This window comes from Myiozetetes cayanensis, unplaced genomic scaffold (genome assembly GCF_022539395.1).
Source record: "Myiozetetes cayanensis isolate MyiCay16 unplaced genomic scaffold, myiCay2020 scf6-25, whole genome shotgun sequence".
NCBI lineage: Eukaryota > Metazoa > Chordata > Aves > Passeriformes > Tyrannidae > Myiozetetes > Myiozetetes cayanensis.
In genome coordinates, this window is record NW_026087853.1 from 441,762 (window position 1) to 450,990 (window position 9,229).

The following is a 9,229-nucleotide window of genomic DNA, read 5'->3' on the forward strand; positions in this document are numbered from 1 at the left end:
ATCTCTTCAACACCTGGATTGCCCTTTCCTCCCCCTGTTTTTTGAGGCACATCCAGCTCCAGAGTGATGTCATCTGGGGCTGCTCTGACTCACCCAGAGCACGGGAAGAGCCTCAAAACACTGGCAGCAGTGATTTACAGCCCGGCTCCCTGCCAGCTCCAAGGTGACATTGTGTACAGAGGGACACACTTTATGGGGCCAAAGCTCTTTCTTCTCCCACACCTGAGACCTCCTGGAGATGACACTGAGATGTGGTCCCACGATGGCCAAACCCAGAAAGCCTGACAGTGGAAAACTTGTGGGTGAGGAGCCTGCAGTGCCTGGTCTGGATGCAGAAAATTGGACATTGCCCCCACCCAGACTGTGCCTCCCACCCAGAGAGCCCTGCTTGGCACTGGGATTTAAGCAAAATGCTGCCTTAATCTCATCCAGCTCCACAGATTGGTTTGGGTTGGGAGGGACCCCAAAGATCACCGAGTTTCACCCCCCTGCCATGGGCAGGGACACCTTCCACTAGACCAGGTTGCTCCAAGCCCAGTCCAGCCCGGACCTGGAACACTTGCAGCGATCCAGGGGCAGCCACAGCTTCTCTGGGCAACCTGTGCCAGGGCCTGCCCACCCTCACAGCCAGCAATTTCCTCACAATATCCCATCTAGCCCTGCCCTCTGGCAGTGGGAAGCCATTCCCTGTGTCCTGTCCCTCCATCCCTTGTCCCCAGTCCCTCTCCAGCTCTCCTGGAGCCCCTTTAGGCCCTGCAAGGGGCTCTCAGGTCTCCCTGGAGCCTTCTCTTCTCCAGGTGAACCCCCCCAGCTCTCCCAGCCTGGCTCCAGAGCAGAGGGGCTCCAACTCTTGGAACATCTCTGTGGCCTCCCCTGGACTTGCTCCAACAGTTCCACGCCCTTTGTAGGAAACCATGGAGCTGGAGATGCATCCACAGCTCAAATCATGGCCATGGTCTCTCAGCTAAGAGCAGGGTGTTGTGTTCACAGACTCATTTTCCTCTCCCCATGCCCTGACTCTCCTCCTGGGCTGTATCTGAACCCCTCAGCCCCGGGGTCAGAGTCAGCAGGACCTGCAGGAAAACCCTCCTGGTAAAGCAAAGCTCCAGAGGCTCCATCTGACAGCACTTCCCAGGTTTGTGGATGGGGGTCTGCAGGCACCCAGAGGGAAAGGATTCCTGCCAGGTGCTGCCTCGTCAGCCTTGAAAACAACGATTGCAGGAGCGGGCAGATGACACAGGACAGGTCAGTTTGGGAGATGAAGCCTCTGAGGGGGTGAGGAGGAGGTCAGAAGTATTGACACCTCAGGAGGGAGGCACACAACAAATGGACCCACCAGTGAGGGAGCTGAGGGGGGGTTTTCACCCAAATCCTGGCACAGTTGATGCTCCCAGAGCCAGAAGAGCAGCGAAAAGCTGGTTCTGTGCACAAACCACAAACAGGAAAGAAGCGACATGAAGGGAGGCTCCAAGATTTGAAATCTGAGGGGTCTGGGTGGGAATTTTTGCAAGAAGGATGAAGAAAAACCTTAAATCCCAGAAGAAAATCTACTCCTTCTCAACACTCCTTTTTTTTTTGCACTGCTCTGGTGCCACGTGGGAGAGCCCTGGGATGCAGGAGCAGCTCTGGAGGTGCTGGTGGGCAGCTGGGAAGTCACACAGGTGACCTGGAAAAGCAGCTGAAGGCTGGGCCTGGGGAGCTTCAGAGGAGGCAACAGGGACATTTGTGCCAAAGGCTTGGAAAAAGCCCTGAAAATCAGGGAACAGGGATGTTTTGACTCACACCACCAAGGGCAGGAGGTTCCCAGTGAGGAAGGGACGGCAGCAGAGCCAAGCCTGGCTGCAGGAGGAGGGGCTGAAAGCTGCCCATTCCCAACCTGCTGCCAAGGTTTTCGGGCCAGGAGGGATTTTCTCTCTGTCGGAGCCGAGCAATCGAGATCTTTCACTGATAAACAGCGTTTGATCCAACTGGGATAATCTGCTGGCAGAGCCAGACCCGATGACTCCACAGGATTTGTTCCATCAGTGCAACAACAGGTGTCAAATTTGGGAGGGGGTGGGAATTAAGGGCCCACGCTGACAGTCACTGCTCTGGGACATCCATGAGGTCTGTTAATGCCACACCCAACAAGCAGGACACTTTTTGGAGAAGGTGACAAGAGGCAGAGTCTGACAAGTTCATCATGGACTCGATCTTGGAGCTCTTTTCCAACCTCAGTGATTCCAGGAACAGTTTCCTCCCAAAACCAGGAAATCTCCAAGAGTTGTCCCTTCAGTTCAACAAACAAAATCAATTTTAAAATAAAACAACTCAGCACTAGTGTGTTTTAAATGCACATTTTAACACTGGCAGTGCTAGTGAAAAATGTGATTATTCAAAAGCTCCTGCAGCCATCAGGGCAGTGCAACCTGCAGGTATTGGCAACCCTTGAGCATTCTTCTTTTCCACCTGCCATTAAATCCACTTAAAGTTCCCATCTTAACATATCAGAATTAATGATGTGCTCTCAGGCAGAGATTACTGGAAGAAGTACCTCATTTTGTGTTCCACTGGTCTGGCTGAAGGATTGCTCCATCTCCAGTGGCAGGAGGGTGATGAAGGGACTTGGGGGGGGGTGGGTTCTGCATCACTCTGGGGTTATTTTTGCCCTGAAAAGTCCCTGAAAACTCATGGATTCTGTGCCACAAAGAGGTCACCGAGCATCTCTTACCCACAGCAGGAATGGGTGGAATATTTCAGTTGGAAGTGGTGATTATCCAGTCCAACTGCCTGATCATTTCAAGGTCGATTAAAAGTTGAAGTAAATTGTTGCACTGTCCAAATTCATCCCTGGAAATGTCCAAGGCCAGGTTGGACAGGGCTTGGAGCAACCTGGGATGGTGGAAGTTGTCCCTGCCCGTGGTAGGGTGCTGGAACCAGACGGTCTTCAGGTCCTTTCCAACCCAAACCATTCCATGAAAAGTGTTTTGGGCTCAGGGCATCAACCAGCTCTCAAGGAAACCTGTTCTCCCTGCACACACACACCACTGCAGCCCAAGTGTGCTCATTCCTGCCCAGAGAAAGTCCATTCCTGGTTCACTTCCAACCCATATATTGTGCTTTGGAGTTTTTGTTGGGCTTTTTTCTCTCCACACTGCCTTCTTTTTTTTTTTTCTTTTTTTTTTTTCTTCAAACAACCGAGTTTGGAAAGTCACAGGAAATAAAAACAAGAAATTGCTGACAAGTGTCCCACTGTAATTGAGTGAGAACACAGAGCTCAGCTCTGCAGATTCCCAGAAATACAGGCCAGATGTGGCTCTCCAGGGTGGCTCAGCCAAGCCACAACCCCTGAAATGACTCTGCCCAGCACTGGGAAACTTCCCCAGCGCCCCTTCCAGCCCCTCACCACGACAGCCACTGCCCAATTTCCCAGACAAAGAGCTGGGAAAACCCAGAGTTGGCAGCAGAGCCTGGAGGGGCCCTACAGGTCCCCAGAGCTGAAGGTCTGCAAGCAGGGATCAGGGAATCATGGAATCCCACAGATGGTTTGGGTTGGAAGGGACCCCAAAGTTCATCCAATTCCATCCCCTGCTGTGGGCAGGGACACCTTCCACCAGCCCAGGTTGCTCCAAGCCCCATCCAACCTGGCCTTGGACACTTCCAGGGATCCAGGGGCAGTCACAGCTTCTCTGGGCAACCTGTGCCAGGGTCTCACTACCCTCCCAGCCAGCAATTCCTTCCCAATATCCCATCTACCCTTGCCTTCTGGCAGTGGGAAGCCATTCTCTGTGTCCTGTCACTGCAGCCCTCTGGAAATAGTCTTTCTTCATCTTCCTTTGAGCCCCTTCAGGTCCTGGAAGGCCACAGTCATGTCACCCAGGAGCTTCTCCTCTCCAGGCTGAACAATCCCAACTCTCCCAGCCTTTCCTCACAGCAGAGCTGCTCCATTCCTGTGATCCTCTTGGGTGGCCTCCTTGGCCTCTCTCCAACACATCCATGTCCTTCCCATGCTGGGGATACTGGAAGCAACTCATGTGACCCCGCCACAAGGCCCACATTTCTTACCTGTGCACACACCTGAGCTTCAAAACATGACTTTCTGTGTCTCTCCTAAATCCCAGCTGCCTGCAAACCACGGGAAACTGGGAACACGTGGACTGCAGAGGATCATTGCTGGGGTCTGAGCATCAGCACCCAGAGCCACTCCCCTACCACCAGCTCACCCCTACAGTGCCTGACCCACTCTGGGAGGGTTGCAATGGCCCAGGGGATCTGCAGCCATCCCTCAGCCAGCAGACAGGCTGTGGTCTGCCACGGGGGTCCCTCTGGAGAGGTGGGAAGTGAAAGCAGCCTCCTCAAATCACAGCCTGCGCTTTCCCCTCCGGTGCTGAACGCGACGAACGTAACCCCGAGGTTAGGAGGGAAAAAAAATTCCCTCCCTCCTCTCCGTCGCAAACCAGATGGCCAACCAGGACAGCTGGGCTGGCTCTCCCAACAGCCGGCAGGTTGGTGCGAATCACATGTTTCAGACAGATGGTCCTTTCACCGGGAGTGTCTGCCCAGCCTCGCCCGGCCCGCGCGTTTTGTGCAAACAGATCCCTCGGAGCCTCCCCGCTCCCACCCCAGCCCACGGAGCGTCTGAAGCACTTACGGAGCCTCCAGGCATCTCTGTCACCTTTTAAGGGGGGGGGATGAGACTTTCCCCTCCCCTGACCACGCTCAGTGAACCACTTTGGGAGGAAAACTCACCAAAAGCGGGTGGTGCTCTTCCATTATCTAAGCAGGGAGCAAAAGCTGCCGGGCAGGCTCACACGCTGCAGCTGGTGATGCCCCCCAGCATCACAGCTCTGCTGCAGCTGCCCAAACACCACACATCTGTATTTCCTATATCTTAAAAAGACACTGAAAAGGGTCAGTGGACACCTCTCTGCCATCTGCCTGGGAAGAGCTGAGTTTTGGTTAAATCCCCAGTGGGAGGAGCCCAGGCAGCAGCACAAAGGGGCACTGGGGTGCTGTGATGCCCCATCAGTCCCTGACCATGGGAGGCTGCAGAGGGTAGGGGATGGTCTCCCCCTCCCCATTTTCATGCAGTGGGGCTGGCAGGCAAAGCACAAGTGCTGGGATGCTGGGACACTGCCTGGGCCACCAAACATGTCCCTCAGCAGTGCCAGGCACTCCTGCCTGGAAGGGTGGTGAGACCCTGGCACAGGTTGCCCAGAGAAGCTGTGGCTGCCCCTGGATCCCTGGAAGTGTCCAAGGCCAGGTTGGACAGGGCTTGGAGCAACCTGGGCTAGTGGAAGGTGTCCCTTGCAATGCCACGCATTGGTTGCTCCCAAGGCTCCTTCTCTGCTCTTCATTCGAGGAAAACCTCCTTCCACCTTTATTCCTGTGGCTGGGAAGAGTTCTCCTAACTGCAAGACTTAACTCCCTGCACAGCAGGGAAGATTTATTCCCCATATTCCATGGGAGGGATTATCTCCAGCTGCCGTTATTCCCTTATCAATAATTCACCGTGCAGCCGCGCTCCGGTTCGTGCCGGTGCTGCCGGCGCCGTTCCCGGCTCCAGGGGCAGGGAGTGATCCCATCTCCTGCGCTATTGCTGGTGCTCCCAGCAAAGCAGAACGAGCAGCTCTCCCCACAAATGAGTCACATCCTCTGGAAGCTTCTCATCCCAGCCTCCCGTCGAGGAGAGCGGCTCCGCAGGAGGGTCGGGAGCCCTCGGCGCTGGAATAAATAAATAAAGGGGAGATAATTAAACTCCATATTTCAATCTTCGAGGAGGAGTTCATGGAAAGGGACTCTCCAGCTAGAAAAATCCAATACAATTAAGTGATTAAAAGAGAAGAGCAGCCATAAAGCTCGAGGAGGGGAGGCCAGGAGAGCTGTGGTGAATACAAATCGGGCGCTGAAGCCTCGATCAAGGCTCACCCACTCCCCGCTGGAAGCTCGTGGCTCTTCCCATTTATCTCTCCCAGAATAACAACTGTGATGCAGAAAGCTCAGGATCGAACCAGCACCGTTTCATTGGACTCATTTATCCTGCACAGTGCACAGGCACAAACGCCTCATTTCCCACCGAAGGGATGATCATCGGAATACGCGACACCGTCTCAGCGCTGCTGATTAAATCCCAACCATCAGGGTGATTTGTGGCTCTGAAGGTGCACAAGCGTCCCTCATGACTAAATTAGGCCCTGGGTGAGAGATGGAAGATGAGCTGCCCCTTCCCAGTTGTCGCTGGGAAGCTCCAAAACCGCAGCTTGGATGAAGCATCTCGGATGTCCAAGACATCTGTGCATTCAGTGGCTGAACCTTTAATCTTGCAGGGTGGCTTTTGTCCAAACCCCCTGTCACTGAGCCAAGCCAAGCAGCAGTTGAGTGTTCTTTGATCCAGCCAGGTGGATCTGTCTGCTGTGGATTTCTTGGCACATCTCTCCCTGGAAGTTGTGCCTCCTGTTGTCTCTGTTCACCCGCTCGTTTCAACACATTGTGTCACAAATCACAGAATCCCAGAGTGGTTTGGATTGGAAGGGACATTAAATATCATCTCATTCCAACCCCCTGCCATGGGCAGGGACAGCTTCCACCAGCCCAGGTTGCTCCAAGCCCTGTCCAGCCTGGCCTTGGACACTTCCAGGGATCCAGGGGCAGCCACAGCTTCTCTGGGCAACCTGTGCCAGGGCCTGCCCACCCTCACAGCCAGCAATTCCTTCCTCTGGCAGTGGGAAGCCATTTCCTGTGTCCTGCCCCTCCATCCCTTGTCCCCAGGTCCCTCTCCAGCTCTCCTGGAGCCCCTTTAGGCCCTGGAAGGTGTCTCTTAGGTCTCCCTGGAGCCTTCTCTTCTCCAGCTCAACCAGTCAATCCTCCCATGGCAGAGCAGAAAGGATCCCTCTGTGGGACAGCAGGATGCTCTCCAGCATGCTTTGAGCAAGGCAGAGGACAAATCCTTGGAATACTAAAGTCTGGAGAAGGGGAATCCCTCTTGGGATGGCTGGTGTCATCAGCACATGCAGGTAAAGCTGAAAACACAACCCCCAAAAGGTTGGATTTCAACTCTCCAGGCTGACTTATCCAGTACCTAAAGGGGCTCCAAGAGAGCTGGGGAGGGACTTGGGACAAGGGCCTGGAGTGACAGGATGAGGGGGAATATCCTTAAGCTGAAGGAGGATAGATTTAGATCAGATGATAGGAAGAAATGCACAAGAAATTAAAATGCCTGCCAGAGAGTTGGCTCCAGAAGTTCATCCTGAGCCTCCATTTATCCAGGGAGTCAGACACGGTCTGACAGGCTCCTACAGCAGATCTGCAGTACCTGATGCTCTGCAGGAGGTGAGAGGAGTCCCAGAGCAATGGACAACATTAAAGACAGTGTGACCAGTGGGGTGAATCACTCAGAGCTTCGGGAGAAAACAGGAGAGAGGGGATAATAAAGAGCAAGGCTTAGAACTTTTAGCCCCAGAGCTCAAGGGAAAGGCAGCTCTGGGGTCCTCCAACATAGGAACAAGTCCAGAGGAGGCCATGGAGACGCTCCCAGGGCTGGAGCCCCTCTGCTCTGGAGCCAGGCTGGGAGAGCTGGGGGTTCACCTGGAGAAGAGAAGGCTCCAGGGAGACCTGAGAGCCCCTTGCAGGGCCTAAAGGGGCTCCAAGAGAGTTGGAGAGAGACTTGGGACAAGGGATGGAGGGACAGGATGACAGAGAGTGGCTTCCCACTGCCAGAGGGATATTGGATGGGATACTGGGGAGAAATGTGAGGATGAGGCTCTAGTCCCAGGTTGTCCAGAGAAGCTGTGCCTGCCCCTGGATCCCTGGAAGTGTCCAAGGCCAGGTTGGACAGGGCTTGGAGCAACCTGGGCTAGTGGAAGGTGTCCCTGCCCATGGCAGGGGTTGGAACTGGGTGATTTTTGAGGTCCCTTCTAATCCAAACCATTTTGGATATTTCATGGGCAGTGATGTGGCTCCTGTGCTTGCACTGTGCTTTATCCTCAATCTGGGGGATTTACACCCTGGCTGGGCAGGATCCCAAAGGCACCAAAGGCAGCAGGTCTCTCCCCCTGCAATGGCCATGGATGTGCAGAGGGGCTGGAGCCCTCAGCAGACACCTCTCCTGGGCACAGGATGCAACTCTCAGCCCCTCACTGACAAGGGCTGGGAAACACTGTTTGCCTTCCTGCTTCCACCTCCCAGCCTCCTGCACCTCCTCCTGCCCTGCCTGCTCCCAGGGGATGCAGCTCTGGGGATGCTGGGTGCAGGTTTGGCAGCCACACTTGGGAAGGGCAGCACCTCCCAAAATGTGCCGGTGCCTCCACTCAGCCCTTTGAAATTTAAATAAGATTAAACCACGTGGTTAAACGGGCCTAAAAGCACAGAAACCCCTGAACTGATGCCATTTAAAACCAGCAGCCACCTCCCCTAAGCACAGTTCTCACCCCAGGGAGGGAGAAAGGCCAGAAATCCCCTGGAAGTGGCAGTGGGTTCTCAGTGGAAGGAATTCAGCTGCTTTGCTGATGAAGCAGCAGTATAAATCTCTAAGCTGCAGAGGTAGATCATTAAGGGAAAATGTTGAGAGAAATTAAATCCTTTTTGCTGCTTCTTATGCTAAGAGGGAAAAGCAGGCTGATTTGCAGGAGGGCAACATTTAGGAAAATCAAATTCGTCAACATCCCCATCTGTTCCCATTCTCATGCTGACTCTGTCAAAAATCAGCTTTCCTTCAACCAACACCCTCCTCACTTGTAACCAAAAGAGGCCAATTCTGGAGGGATTTGTAAATAAACCACTTGTGCAAAGCCAGCCAGGAAAAAAAACCCAAAAAAACCACAAGGGAAAGGCCTGATTAATAGGAAATACATGTTGGGATTGAAGGGATTGAGGGGATGGCAAAGAGAATAAAGGACAGGGAATGACTAATCAGCTCAGCTGGGAAAATAACCCAGAGGGCAGTGCAGGGTTAATGGTACCAGAACGGGGAAAGCTCCAAAAGAGGATCCTGCATCTCTGCCTCAGCTGCCCTTGTTGCTCCTGGATGAAGCAGGATCTGGGAACAGCTCCATGCTGGAGATGCTCTGCGTGCAGGGACCAGCAAGCTCCTCCTTCAGTCCAAGGGTTCTGGAAGGATCTCCTAAAAATGTCACAGAATCATAGAAGGGAATCACGGAATGGCCTGAGGTGGAAGGGACCCACAAGGATCGTCGAGTCCAACTCCACATCTTTCTGTTCCTTATGGGAAGCAACACTGACCTGCTTTGTTTAA